The following is a 13,873-nucleotide window of genomic DNA, read 5'->3' as shown; positions in this document are numbered from 1 at the left end:
AGGATTGCTTAAACAAAGAGGGTAAATACTTATGTGACAACTATTGTTTAGTTATACATTTTCTATTAATTTATACAAATGTGTAGAATTTTCTTTTCACTTTGACATTATTGAGTATTTTGTGTAGATCAATGGCAAAAACAAATATGATTAAATATAATTCAATCCCACTATGTAATGCCAAATAAATAAATAAATGTTCAAGGGTGTATAGACTTTCTATAGTGTATGTGTGAAAGCATTTTTGAAACCAGGTGGAGGTATTGCTTTTCATTTGACATCTTGTCTCTTCTATGTCCTGCTGTGAGTTTTCCAGCACTATCAACGTTTTGTAATTGTTTTCAAGGCCTAGCCTATCCCTAGCCAACAATAGGTCATAGGCATAGTCTGCACATGGCTCCATCTATCAGACAGAGAAAGAAAATATCAAGAAGAGTGTAAGATACACAAATTTATTTCTGTATCTGTATGGTTATTACAAGATCATTTGGGTTAAGAATTTCACAGTGTTCAATCATGGAAATGGGTCAGCTTGGGTCTACAGTACCGGTAAATATAGTAGGCCTAGTCATTGAAGCTATTGCTATGTTGTTGCCCCCGTTCTTGCAGAAGTTCCGCAGAGTCTTGTGGAAGGAGAGCATAGCAAGTGCTTACAGCAGAGTTTGAAGTAAGGCAGGTGCAACCATCAGCCCCAACTGCAGCAAAAACGGAAGTGTCAAGGTGCTTGTCCCGGATGCCTACAGAGAGAGAGAGAGAGAGAGAGAGAGAGAGAGAGAGAGAGAGAGAGAGAGAGAGAGAGAGAGAGAGAGAGAGAGAGAGAGAGAGAGAGAGAGAGAGAGAGAGAGAGAGAGAGAGAGAGAGAGAGAGAGAGAGAGAGACAGAGAGAGAGAGAGACAGAGAGAGACAGAGAGAGAGAGAGAGAGAGAGAGAGAGAGAGAGAGAGAGAGACAGAGAGAGAGAGAGACAGAGACAGGGAGACAGAGAGAGACAGAGAGAGAGACAGAGAGAGACAGAGAGAGAGAGACAGAGAGAGACAGAGAGAGAGAGAGAGAGAGAGAGAGAGAGAGAGAGAGAAAGAGACAGAGAGAGAGAGAGAGAGAGAAGGAACTGAATTTCTACACTCCTAGAAAAGGGGCTATCTAGAATCATAAAAGGTTATTCCGCTGTCCCTGTATGAGAACCCTTTTTGGCTCCATGTAGAACCGATGTAGAACCAATGTGAAACCCAACTTACCCAACAAACCATGGTATAACCTTATAATAACCCTTTGGTGATAAGATTCTACCTGGAACCCAACAGGGTTCTCTGGGACAGCCGAATAACCCTTTATGGGTCGTACTTGAATTGCGGTGTCATTCACATCCACACAAAAACACTTCAAAATGACAAATAGTTACACATTATACATGTTATCTATTTAAATTGGACTGTTTATCAGTCATAAAATATACTGCAAGTGCTTTATAATGCAAAACATTATGTTTATGCATTGTTTAAAGTACAGATATCGTGACATATTTTGGGGGATTTAAAGCTATTCATCTATGTATAATTTTTTTGTATTCTATAAAGTTAACAAAAGCATTACATACAGTTGAAGTCGGAAGTTTACATACACTTAGGTTGGAGTCATTCATTCGTTTTTCAACCACGCCACACATTTCTTGTTAACAAACTATAGTTTTCGCAAGTTGGTTAGGACATCTACTTTGTGCATGACACAAGTCATTTTTCCAACAATTGTTTACAGACAGATTATTTCACTTATAATTCACTGTATCACAATTCCAGTGGGTCAGAAGTTTACATACACTAAGTTAAACAGCTTGGAAAATTCCAGAAAATGATATCATGGCTTTAGAATCTTCTGATAGACTATTTGGCATCATTTGAGTCAATTGGAGGTGTACCTGTGGATAAATTTCAAGGCCTACCTTCAAACTCAGTGCCTCTTTGCTTGACATCATGGGAAAATCAAAATAAATCAGCCAAGACCTCAGAACAAAATTGTAGACCACAAGTCTGGTTCATCCTTGGGAGCAATTTCCAAACGCCTGAAGGTACCACGTTAATCTCTACAAACAATAGTACGCAAGTATAAACACTATGGGACCACGCTGCCGTCATACCGCTCAGGAAGGAGAAGCGTTCTGTCTCCTCGAGATGAACGTACTTTGGTGCGAAAGTGCAAATCAATCCCAGAACAACAGCAAAGGTGCTGGAGGAAACAGGTACAAAAGTATCTTTCTCTACAGTAAAACAACCTGAAAGGCTGCTCAGCAAGGAAGAAGTCACTGCTCCAACTGTTTGGCCATAATGACTATTGTTATGTTCAGAGGAAAAAGGGGGAGGCTTGTAAGCCGAAGAACACCATCCCAACCGTGAAGCATGGGGGTGGCAGCATCATGTTGCTGGGGTGCTTTGCTGCAGGAGGGACTGGTGCACTTCACAAAGTAGATGGCATCATGAGGATGGAAATTATGTGGATATATTGAAGCTCAAGACATCAGTCAGGAAGTTAAAGCTTGGTCGCAAATAGTTCTTTCAAATGAACAATGACCCCAAGCATACTTCCAAAGTTGTGGCAAAATGGCTTAAAGACAACAAAGTCAAGGTATTGGAGTGGCCATCACAAAGCCCTGACCTCAATCCCATAGAATATTTATGAGCAGAACTGAAAAAGCATGTGCGAGCAAGGAGGCCTACAAACCTGACTCAGTTACACCAGCTGTGTCAGGAGGAATGGGCCAGAATTTACCTGAAATAAATCATTCTCTCTACTATTATCCTGACATTTCACATTCTTAAAATAAAGTGGTGATCCTAACTGGCCTAAAACAGTTACTTGGATTAAATGTCAGGAATTGTGAAAAATTGATTTTAAATGTATTTGGCTGAGGTTTATGTAAACTTCTGACATCAACTGTATATTGTACTTATCAATAAAAACAAAACAGGCTATTACAATTACTCTTATTTTTACAAATATAATATGTGTCCCTAAGTTTTATCCCCATTGGTGTAACTCCCTTGAAAATCACTCATTACAAAGATTTACAAGGACCTTGCATTGACCTCTAGTGGAAAAGTGTTGCACTGGAAGGGTCTATATTAAATACAATTATTAGCTAATCACGCCCTTTTAGTATCTCATACATTTGAGGATTCCATTGATCATTTTGTGTGTCTAAATAGGGTAATTGGTGTTACAAATGTTAAATGAAGGGAAATTACACTGTGAGCAAAATTATGAATCAAAAACACTTTGGCCAATTATTTTTTAAAGGTTTAATGACCTAGATTTGAGCATCTGTGCCCTCCATTTTCGAAAATCCTCAATTACCAAAATGTTGCCATTGGAGTTACCGTCACTGGTATAACTAGTCCTGCTGGTGACACAATGTTATCATAATAGCAAAACATGATTAAAAGTCATTATTAAGCTACCATATTAGTTCATTTACAAATGGGAAGATGTACCCAATAGATTTAATTTAAAAAATAGAGAAAAATTAAGTTCCTTTTTTTCTCCAAAATGCCACACCCAAATAGCACCGCAATTCAAGAACAACCCTTATGGTGAGTAGGCCTATAGACACTTTCTTAGTTTACAATTCCCCTCTCTATCTCCAATTCACCGATTAGCTCAGTCAATTTGTAAAAAATGGGAATACCTTGCCTGTGGCGCTGGTTGCATTCACCTGAAAGACGAAAGACAGGACCATTTTAGACATCTCACCACACTTTAGGCTGTTACCTATATGTTAACACAATACCTGGAAACGAATCACCACAAGTTAGTGCTATTGATGATATGTATACAACTGCTGAACTCTACAATTAATATGTTTAATCTCTACTTAATAGTTTACTAATACTGATATTTTGGTTCTTACCTTGCCATTTGGGTTTATAGGATTCCCCTCCATGGCCTCTGTGAACACAGAAAGCACCAGCAAGATGAAGACAGCACAGACCAGAGCTTTGTTCATGTTGAAGAGGGTTGAGTCTCTGAACAGCAACAGTGTATCTGTGTTTATTTCAGCTAGAAGAGGATGGGTCTGAAAGGGGTGTGTGCACCATGACTGCATGTGCACAAGAACAGACGTTTGTTTTACAGTCATGAGCAGTGTAAATTAACTTTAATAAGGGCCTACAAATTATTTGGCACGAATGAAACATATGGATATGTTTCTATTCTTCTATTTTTCCATATAGGTCGATAGCCTATTTATTGTATTGTGTTGCAGTGCATTGTAGGTTATTGTATTGTATTGTTATGTTTTGTATAGCAGGCCTAGTATGTGTTCTGATCTAGGGCTAGGCGTGTGACAACTTTTGAAATAAAAGTAGACTGGTGTTTGGATACATCGTTCATTTTATGTCAAGGTTTGTCGATGGCTGATGACAATGTCATACTGTTCAGCCCTGACCTGAGTATTCTTTATTTTCTTTATATATTTTGGTTAGGTCAGGGTGTGACGAGGGTGGTATGTGTGTTTTTGTCTCACCTAGGGTGTTTGTACTGTCTAGGGGTTTTGTAGATTTATGGGGTTGTGTCCATCTAGGTGTTTATGTAGGTCTATGGTTGCCTAGATTGGTTCTCAATTAGAGGCAGGTGTTTATCGTTGTCTCTGATTGGGAACCATATTTAGGCAGCCATCTTCTTGGGGTATTTCGTGGGTTATTGTCTATGTTATACGTTAGCACATTGTTTATATAGCGGTCAATTGTTGTTTTTGTTTAAGTGTTCTTCGTGTTCTTCATTAATAAAGAAGAATGTATTCTAACCACGCTGCGCTTAGGTCTACTCCTTAAGACGATCGTGACACATACTTTGAATTACAATGTATCACTTTCAATTACAACGTATCCCTTTGGCGGGTTCTTCACGGTGGGAAAGAGGGTATATTGAATTCTGGAACCAGCAACGAGCCACTGAAATATCACGATCCACGTTACCAATCGCAATGAACTCCAAACAATCATTTAGTAATAGTATTCCAACCTACAGAATCTAGTGCCAGTCACTTGTAAGTTATTTCTAAATTCATTGCACGGCAAATAAAAGTTACTTTCGTTTATTGAGTCTAATAACTGAACCAAGTTTAGACTTTCAGGACATTTCTTTAGTGTTTTTAGCTGCTATGTGCTTGCATGTCAACCATGTCAATGTCAGCCAGGTGCTCATAACTATTGTGTTTTTTTACATTCATTGTTGAATCACAAAATGACCTCTGTAAACTAGTCTGCTAGCCAATTTGTGCATCCTATCGAAACCTAGTGTTTAATGAATGTGAGGAGATGAGCTCACCACTTTCAATGTTGGGGAAAAACCGACAGCTTCCTCTTCCTGGGCCCATGAATCATCAAGGGTATGTTCGAGAGAAAACAAAGTGGATCTTTTCCAAGACAAAACGTATTGCAATTAGATGGATGTCCGTGTTTATTTGCGTTACTGATGATTGCTAATTTTGCTCAAATAAGAGATGAGTGCCTTTCAAGGAGAATCCATTTGCAGCTATGGAATTAAGGTATTTAAAAGCAGATTATTTTCTAGAGCAGATCGCCAGGGGGACAGAACATATTACAAGTCATTTGTAGACTGCAAATTGATGTCACGACTCCTACCGAAGGTGGCTCCCCTTCCTGTTAGGGTGGCGCTCGGCGGTCGTCGTCACCGGCCTACTAGCTGCCACTGATCCTTCCCCCCCTTTCTGTTGATTGGTTTCACCTGTTTTGTGTTTAGGCTGATTAGTCGGGCTATCCGGGGTTTTGGCCAGGTAGCGGTCCCCATTACCTCACTGTTAAAGGGGGGACCGGTGCGTTTGAGGTGGTCGGCAGAGGCTGACAGAGCCTTCAATAGGTTGAAGGTGCTGTTCACAGATGCCCCCGTGTTTTGGCGCACCCGGACCCCTCTTTAGCATTCATAGTGGAGGTGGACAGGTCCGAGGCTGGGGTGGGTGCCGTGCTACCACAGCGCTCGGGTACGAAACTCCGCCCCTGCGCTTTCTTTTCGAGGAAGCTCAGTCCGGCGGAGCGTAACTATGATGTGGGGGACCGGGAGTTGTTAGCGGTGGTAAAGGCCCTGAGGTTGTGGAGACACTGGCTTGAGGGGGCTAGGCACCCTTTTCTCATCTGGACCGACCACCAGAATCTGGAGTATATCCGGGCAGCTAAGAGACTGAATCCGCGTCAGGCAAGGTGGGCCATGTTCTTCACCCGATTCAGGTTCACCCTGTCTTATAGACCAGGCTCCTGAACACGAAGGCCGACGCGCTGTCTCGTCTCCATGACACGGAGGATCGGCCCACCGATCCTACTCCCATCCTTCCAGCCTCAAGGCTGGTGGCACCAGTGGTATGGGAGGTGGACTTGGACAGAGCGCTAAGAACCTTGGCGTGATCCTGGACAACACCCTGTCGTTCTCAACAAACATCAAGGCGGTGGCCCGTTCCTGTAGGTTCATGCTCTACAACATCCGCAGAGTACGACCCTGCCTCACACAGGAAGCGGCGCAGGTCCTAATCCAGGCACTTGTCATCTCCCGTCTGGATTACTGCAACTCGCTGTTGGCTGGGCTCCCTGCCTGTGCCATTAAACCCCTACAACTCATCCAGAACGCCGCAGCCCGTCTGGTGTTCAACCTTCCCAAGTTCTCTCACGTCACCCCGCTCCTCCGCTCTCTCCACTGGCTTCCAGTTGAAGCTCGCATCCGCTACAAGACCATGGTGCTTGCCTACGGAGCTGTGAGGGGAACGGCACCTCAGTACCTCCAGGCTCTGATCAGGCCCTACACCCAAACAAGGGCACTGCGTTCATCCACCTCTGGCCTGCTCGCCTCCCTACCACTGAGGAAGTACAGTTCCCGCTCAGCCCAGTCAAAACTGTTCGCTGCTCTGGCTCCCCAATGGTGGAACACACTCCCTCACGACGCCAGGACAGCGGAGTCAATCACCACCTTCCGGAGACACCTGAAACCCCACCTCTTTAAGGAATACCTAGGATAGGATAAAGTAATCCTTCTCACCCCCCTTAAAAGATTTAGATGCACTATTGTAAAGTGGCTGTTCCACTGGATGTCATAAGGTGAATGCACCAATTTGTAAGTCGCTCTGGATAAGAGCGTCTGCTAAATGACTTAAATGTAAAATGTAAATAAATGACATCAAGCGGGCGTTACGGGTGGAACCTGTGCCTCCTCAGTGTCCAACTGGTCGCAAGTACGTGCTGCTTGGTGTCTGTGATCAACTGATTCGGTGGGCTCACACCCTACCCTCTTCAGGTCATCCTGGTGTGGCGAGGACAGTGCGGGGTCTCAGGGGGAAGTATTGGTGGCCCACCTTGGCTAGGGACGTTAGGTTCTATGTCTCTTCCTGTCGGTGTGCACCCAGAGTAAGGCTCCTAGGCACCTTCCTAGAGGGAAGTTACAGCCCCTCCCTGTTCCACAAAGGCCATGGTCTCACTTGTCAGTGAATTTCCTGACCGATCTTCCCCCGTCTCAGGGAAACACTACGGTCCTGGTTGTTGTGGATCGGTTTTCTAAGTCCTGCCGTCTCCTCCCATTGCCCGGTCTCCCTACAGCCCTACAGACTGCGGAGGCGCTATTTACCCACGTCTTCCGGCACTACGGGGGGAGAGTGAACCAGGAGGTGTGTAGGTTTCTGCAGTCATATTGCCAGGACCGGCCAGGGGAGTGGTCTAGGTACGTCGCATGGGCGGAGTTGGCCCAGAACTCACTCCGTCACTCCGTCACTCTTCTACGAACCTATCGCCATTTCAGTGTGTGTTGGGCTACCAGCCGGCCCTGGCACCATGGCATCCGATTCAGACCGAGGCTCCTGCGGTGGAGGAGACTTGGAGAGCCATCCGGGAATCCCTCAAACAAGCCGGTGGACGGCAGAAGAGGAGTGCTGACCGACACCGCAGTGAGGCCCCCGTGTTTGTACCGGGGGACAGTGTCTGGCTCTCAACCCGAAACCTACCCCGCCGCTTGCCCTGCCAGAAGCTGGCGCCGCAGTGTGTGGAGCCCTTCAAAGTCCTGAGGAGGATAAACAAAGTGTGTTATAGATTACAACTCCCTTCCTATTATCGTATTAACACCTCGTTTCATGTGTCTCACCTCAGGCCGGTGGTAGCTGGTCCCCTGTAGGAAGGTGAGGTGCCCGAGGTCCCTCCACCCCCTCTGGACATTGAGGGGTCCCCGGCATACACGATACATGCCATTCTGGACTCGAGACGCCGTGTGAGGGGCCTGCAGTACCTCGTGAACTGGGAGGGGTATGGACCGGAGGAGAAGTGCTGGGTACCGGTGGGGGACATCTTGGACCCGTCACTGTTGAGGGATGTCCATCGCCTTCACCCGGAGCGCCCTGCGCCTCGCCCTCCGGGCCGCCCTCGAGGCCAATGTCAGCGAGCTGATGGAGCCGCGTGTTAGGGGGGTACTGTCATGACTACTACCGAAGGTGGCTCCCCTTCCTGTTCTGGCCTACTAGCTGCCACTGATCCTTTCCCCCCTTTCTGTTGATTGGTTTCACCTGTTTTGTGTTTAGGATGATTAGTCGGGCTATAATTACCAAGAGGCCCGCCTGCTCTTTGTGCAGGATTGTTTTGTGTGACTTGTGTGCACGAATGAGGTTTACGTGTTTCCCATTTCGTGGGGTTTTGCTGGACTGTTTAAGTCCCCGTGTTTGGGGCATTTGGTTTGTGTGCGCCCTGTGTTTCGTGGAGTGGCTTATGTTCGCCGTTAGTGCATTAAATAGCACTCGCCTGAACTCTCTGCTTCCTGCGCCTGACTTCGCACCCACTACACCCAGATCGTTACAATTGACCACAAGAACATATACTATTTTACTAATCATAATCATTTCAAACCGTGCTTACGTTTGTCACTATGGTGTGTGGGAATACTTTGGAATAGATTTCCAAAATGAAAATCACTTGGAGCTGATTTGCTGATGTTTTTAGTCGTTTATGACCAACAACAAAAATGTAAAAAAAACATTTTAGTATTATTTATTGCTCATAAAACTTGGATGGCCAGATAAAATCACCCACGGGCCGAATTCGTCCAGCGGGCCGCCAGTTGGGGAATCCTGCTGTAGTCTAACTATGAGATATCCAATGATTTGAAACCTATGCTGCCTCTGAATATAGTTATTTAAAAACCTGGTGTTACGAATCCCTTTTGGCCCGACAGTCTAGGGGGGATGGTAATGAGACCCGTAACATAACTCATGCAATTTATAATAGTGACAAAGTAAAAGTGAGAACGAAATAACCACGACAACTGAAATATACCGCCAAACAAAGGAAAAGCAACTCCTTTCGTATGTTTCTTTGATGTCCTTGCAACTTGCCCTGTGCCGAAATATTCACAACCACAACCATGTTCAAAATAAGTGCAGTGAGCACATACAATTTAGATAACACTGGAAATCTCATGCGTGGTTGTTAGATTAGTATGTTGTGTGCATGGACAGCACAAAAAAAAAGTGTCTCGTTTTCCTACTACAGCACTGTGGGCACATGTGGGTTTCAAAAAAAGCCAGCTTGAGTTTCTGATAATGTACAGTAACATTGAATCAGAGTGTTCTCAGAATCAGTAACAATGTATGCATCACTGTACCTAAGACGCTTTGGAGAAAAAAAACATCTGCCGAGTGTTGTACAGTAGCCTTTATTATACAGGTATTACGCTGCCTGATCTGGTGAATTCTGACTGAACCCTCCAGGTGCACCCCTTAGTGATTTTGAGCTAATGCCCTCCATGATACAGAGGCTGACCCTGCTGGAGACCAAGGTGAAGACCCCAAGCCCTGGACGTTGACCACAAGGGGAGCCAAGTACGACACACCTTCAGACATAGAAATGACATTGTACATTACATTTGAGTAATTTAGCACACGCTTAATGGGAAAACGATGGGAAAACCTGTAACAACTCTGCATCCAGCTTCTGTGAACACCTCCAGCAAGACGAGGGTTTTGGTTAGATCTGAAATCGACCTCAACCACATCGACCTCTGTGATCCTCCGCAACACCCAATCAAAAGCATGCATTTTAAAGGAAAGCTCAACCACAAAGTGCTGATGAAGTTGTACATACAGGATGCCTGTCATACAAGTGTTAAGTCTACACATATTCCTGCTACAGTATGTGTGAGCAGTAGCTAAATGGTGCCGGTAAATGTTTTCTACACAAAATCTACCAAATGTGTGAATGTGTGGATGTTGCATCGGTATTCCATAGTAGACCTTTGTTCCTTATAGTTTGCTTGACAAGAGACTTCTCATATTTTGAATGACAAGATATTTATTATAGTTTGTATGATGAGGTAATAAGAGACCTCCTCAAACAGCAACATATTTTCCAAAGTTGTGCTGTCGAGTTGAAAACAGACCGTGTTTGGGAGTAGTTCCACTATGTCATTGAAATAGTCATGTACCTACATTCTGCAGTAGCTTGATGGCAGTTTACCGAAATTCAAATCTTCGTAGTCTTTTCAGTAGTTAATGACTTTTTTTTGCCATGTAGCAGTGTAAGTAGCTACTGCAACTACCCATTAAATGTTTCGCCAAAAGAATATACGGTATACAGCGCATTCAGAAAGTATTCAGACCCCTTGACTTTTTCCACATTTTGTTACGTTACAGCCTTATTCTAAAATTGATTAAAATTGTTGTTTTTTTGTCATCAATCTACACACAATACCCCATAAAGACAAAGCAAAAACAGGTTTTTCGAAATGTTTGTAGAAAATACTTTATTTACATAAGTATTCAGACCTTTTGCTATGAGACTCGAAGTTGAGCTCAGGTGCATCCAGTTTCCATTGATTATCCTTGAGATGTTTCTACAACTTGATTGGAGTCCACCTGTGGTGAATTCAATTGATTGGACATGATTTGGAAAGGCACACACCTGTCTATATAAGCTCCCACAGTTGACAGTGCATGTCTTCATGAGGTTGAAGGAATTGTCCGTAGAGCTCCGAGACAGGCTTGTGTCGAGGCACGGATCTGGGGAGGGGTATCAAAAAATGTCTGCAGCATTGGAGGTCCCCAAGAACACAGTGGCCTCCATCATTCTTAAATGGAAGAAGTTTGGAACCACCAAGACTCTTCCTAGAGCTGGCCGCCCGGCCAAATGTTGGAGAAGGGCCTTGGTCAGGGAGGTGCCAAGAACCCCATAATCACTCTTGAACTCTTTGGCCTGAAAGTCTAGCATCACGTATGGAGGAAACCTGGCACCATCCCTACGGTGAAGCATGGTGGTGGCAGCATCATACTGTGGGGATGTTTTCAGTGGCAGGGACTGGGAGACTAATCAGAATTGAGGGAAAGATGAACGGAGCAGAGAGATCCTTGATGAAAACCTGCACCAGAGCGCTCAGGACCTCAGACTGGAGTGAGTGTTCACCTTCCAACAGGACAACAACCCTAAGCACACAGCCAAGACAATGCAGGAGTGGCTTCGGGACAAGTCTCTGAATGTCCTTGAGTGGCCCAGCCAGAGCCCGGACTTGAACTTGATCGAACGTCTCTGGAGAGACCTGAAAACATCTGTGTAGTGACGCTCCCCATCCAACCTGACAGAGCTTGAGAGGACCTGCGGAGAAGAATGGGAGAAACTCCCCAAATACAGGTGTGCCAAGCTTGTAGCGTCATACCCAAGAAGACTCGAGGCTGTAATCGCTGCCAATTGTACTTCAACAAAGTACTGAGTAAAGGGTCTGAATACTTATGTAAATGTGATATATTTTTTATACATTTTCTACAATTTCTAAAAACCTGTTTTTGCTTTGTAATTATGCAGTTTTGTGTGTAGATTGATGAGGGGAGAAAAAAAAGCCATTTCATCTATTCTAGATTAAGGCTGTAACATAACAAAACGGGGAAACAGTTATTTCAGCCTATCGCATATCTCATACAGTTCTAGAACCACAGAGCTCCAGTCACAGCACACGTAGGTAGGTCTAGTATTCGTATATTTATAGAATGTAGGCTGATACAGTGTTCTCATCGCCATGGTGATACAACGGAGCAATGTTTTTGTTGCAATGTTTTTTTCCGGCCCTCAGCTAAACAGTTTGGTACATTGCACAGACATGGATGGGCCGCACTGTATTGAAAGCCGTGGAAGCACGAACCTGTGTCTGTGTGATTCACAATATATCTTAGTCCGTGCTTGTCCAATTTAGACTTGAACTTTTCTACATACAGTATAACATAGTTATACGTTGAGTTGTGGTGGTTGACTCATCTTTAAGTCTGTTCTAAATAGTTTAGTTCACCTCTTTAAAGTTTTTTTTATTTTGAACTCACAGTGGGTTTTTTAACCACCCAGTGGTTTCTGAATGACTACGGCATGATCTGGGTGGGGTGCGGAGAGGAGCTCAACACAACAGGAAGTAAAGGAAGCTGAGCAGACCCAGAGCTCTGAGGGAGGGGTGTGGCAGCCAGGTAAAGAAACCAGGGCGGTATTAAGTGCTGAACCTTATGGTGCAGATAGAAATTGAACCAGGAAAAGCCCATTGAGACCCAGAGTCTCTTTTTTCAAGGGAGACCTGGCCAAGAAGGCAGCAACAATCAATACATTACATAATTAAAACATACAACAGTACAGTACAACATGATCCAGGCAACAACAACAAAAAGCATTTACACTCCTCCGTAACAGAGTCTCCCGTCAATATTTGAAATTAATTCAGGGGCACTAACATATCTAGATGAAGCATGGATTGTAGATTAATCCATCCGTCTGGTGCACAAGGAGAGAAGGCAGTCTTGCCTAATACTGTGAGTGTCCTGGGGACTTTAAGTAGCAACCATCTAGCAGACCGGGTATGGTAACTGATGGGGGTGAAGGAGACCCAGACTACAGAGGTAAAGAGGGAGTTCACCCAAAAGGGCTTTGTAGATGAACACATACAGTACAAATGTATCTTTCTGCGCATATAAAGTGAGGTTCAACCTACCTTTTGGTACAATGTGCAATGAGTGAGTGACTTGGCATTTGTAATAAAGCACAAGGATGCATGATAAACAGAGTCCAGTCTCTGTAAGACAGAGGTGGTTGCATGCATATACAACAAGTCACCATATTACAATTACAATTACAATTACAGAGAGAGAAGTGGCCTGAACAAGCTTCTTTCTAGCCATAAGTGGGAAGCAAGCCTTATTACAAAAATAAAAACCCAATTTCAAAGTAAACTTTGCCACAAGATTATCCACATGATCTTTAAAGGACAACTTGTCATCCAACCAAATATGTAGGTATTTGTAGGATGACACTTTTTCAATGGATAAGCCACCTGATGTGACAACGCTAACGTTCTCTGGCAGAGTTCTAGCTCTGGTAAAGGTCATGAATTGAGTTTTTTGTACATTCAAGACCAGTTTGAGACCATAAAGGGAAGCCTGCAGTGACTGAAAAGCAGTTAATAGAGCTGCTAAGATTTCCCTATTCTGACAATCATATTCTTTCTACATGATACATTTCTATCTGAACACGCTGTAACAGTACACCCTCCGTAACAGGCAGCCCCAGTACTCAGTAACCCACTAATCCTCACCTTAGGCCTGACTTTCAATATACACGTGAAGTGAAACCTAATCAAATCACATCTTCAAACTGTCATTTCCAACCGTACGAAGCAGTTGCCAAACAACCCCAATGAGTGGTTTCTGTCACAACTTTGATGTTCTTTCAATGCAGCAGTAAAGTTTCACAGAGCTGTGCGCGTGTGATGCCCGGATGGTTTTCAAACAGAATGTCTTCAAGTATGCATTCACTTATTATGGTGGCCTGTGTTTTGCAGAGACCTCTGTGGCCAGGAGAAACGTCCAGATGAACTTTGACCTGGTG

At 44.0% G+C, this 13,873-nt stretch overlaps 1 long non-coding RNA gene across 1 annotated transcript; it reads right to left on the bottom strand.

Moving 5' to 3' along the window:
• Positions 1-438: 438 nt before the first annotated feature.
• On the bottom strand, positions 439-4,037 carry LOC127915145 (uncharacterized). Its single transcript, XR_008090334.1, has 3 exons — positions 3,898-4,037; positions 3,676-3,702; positions 439-737 (listed from the first exon to the last, which is right to left on the bottom strand). It is a non-coding gene; the product is annotated as an uncharacterized LOC127915145 (long non-coding RNA).
• Positions 4,038-13,873: the final 9,836 nt, after the last annotated feature.

This window comes from Oncorhynchus keta, chromosome 34 (assembly GCF_023373465.1).
Source record: "Oncorhynchus keta strain PuntledgeMale-10-30-2019 chromosome 34, Oket_V2, whole genome shotgun sequence".
Lineage (NCBI taxonomy): Eukaryota > Metazoa > Chordata > Actinopteri > Salmoniformes > Salmonidae > Oncorhynchus > Oncorhynchus keta.
Note: the sequence above shows the minus strand (reverse complement) of the source record. Positions and strands in the feature narration are given on the sequence as shown.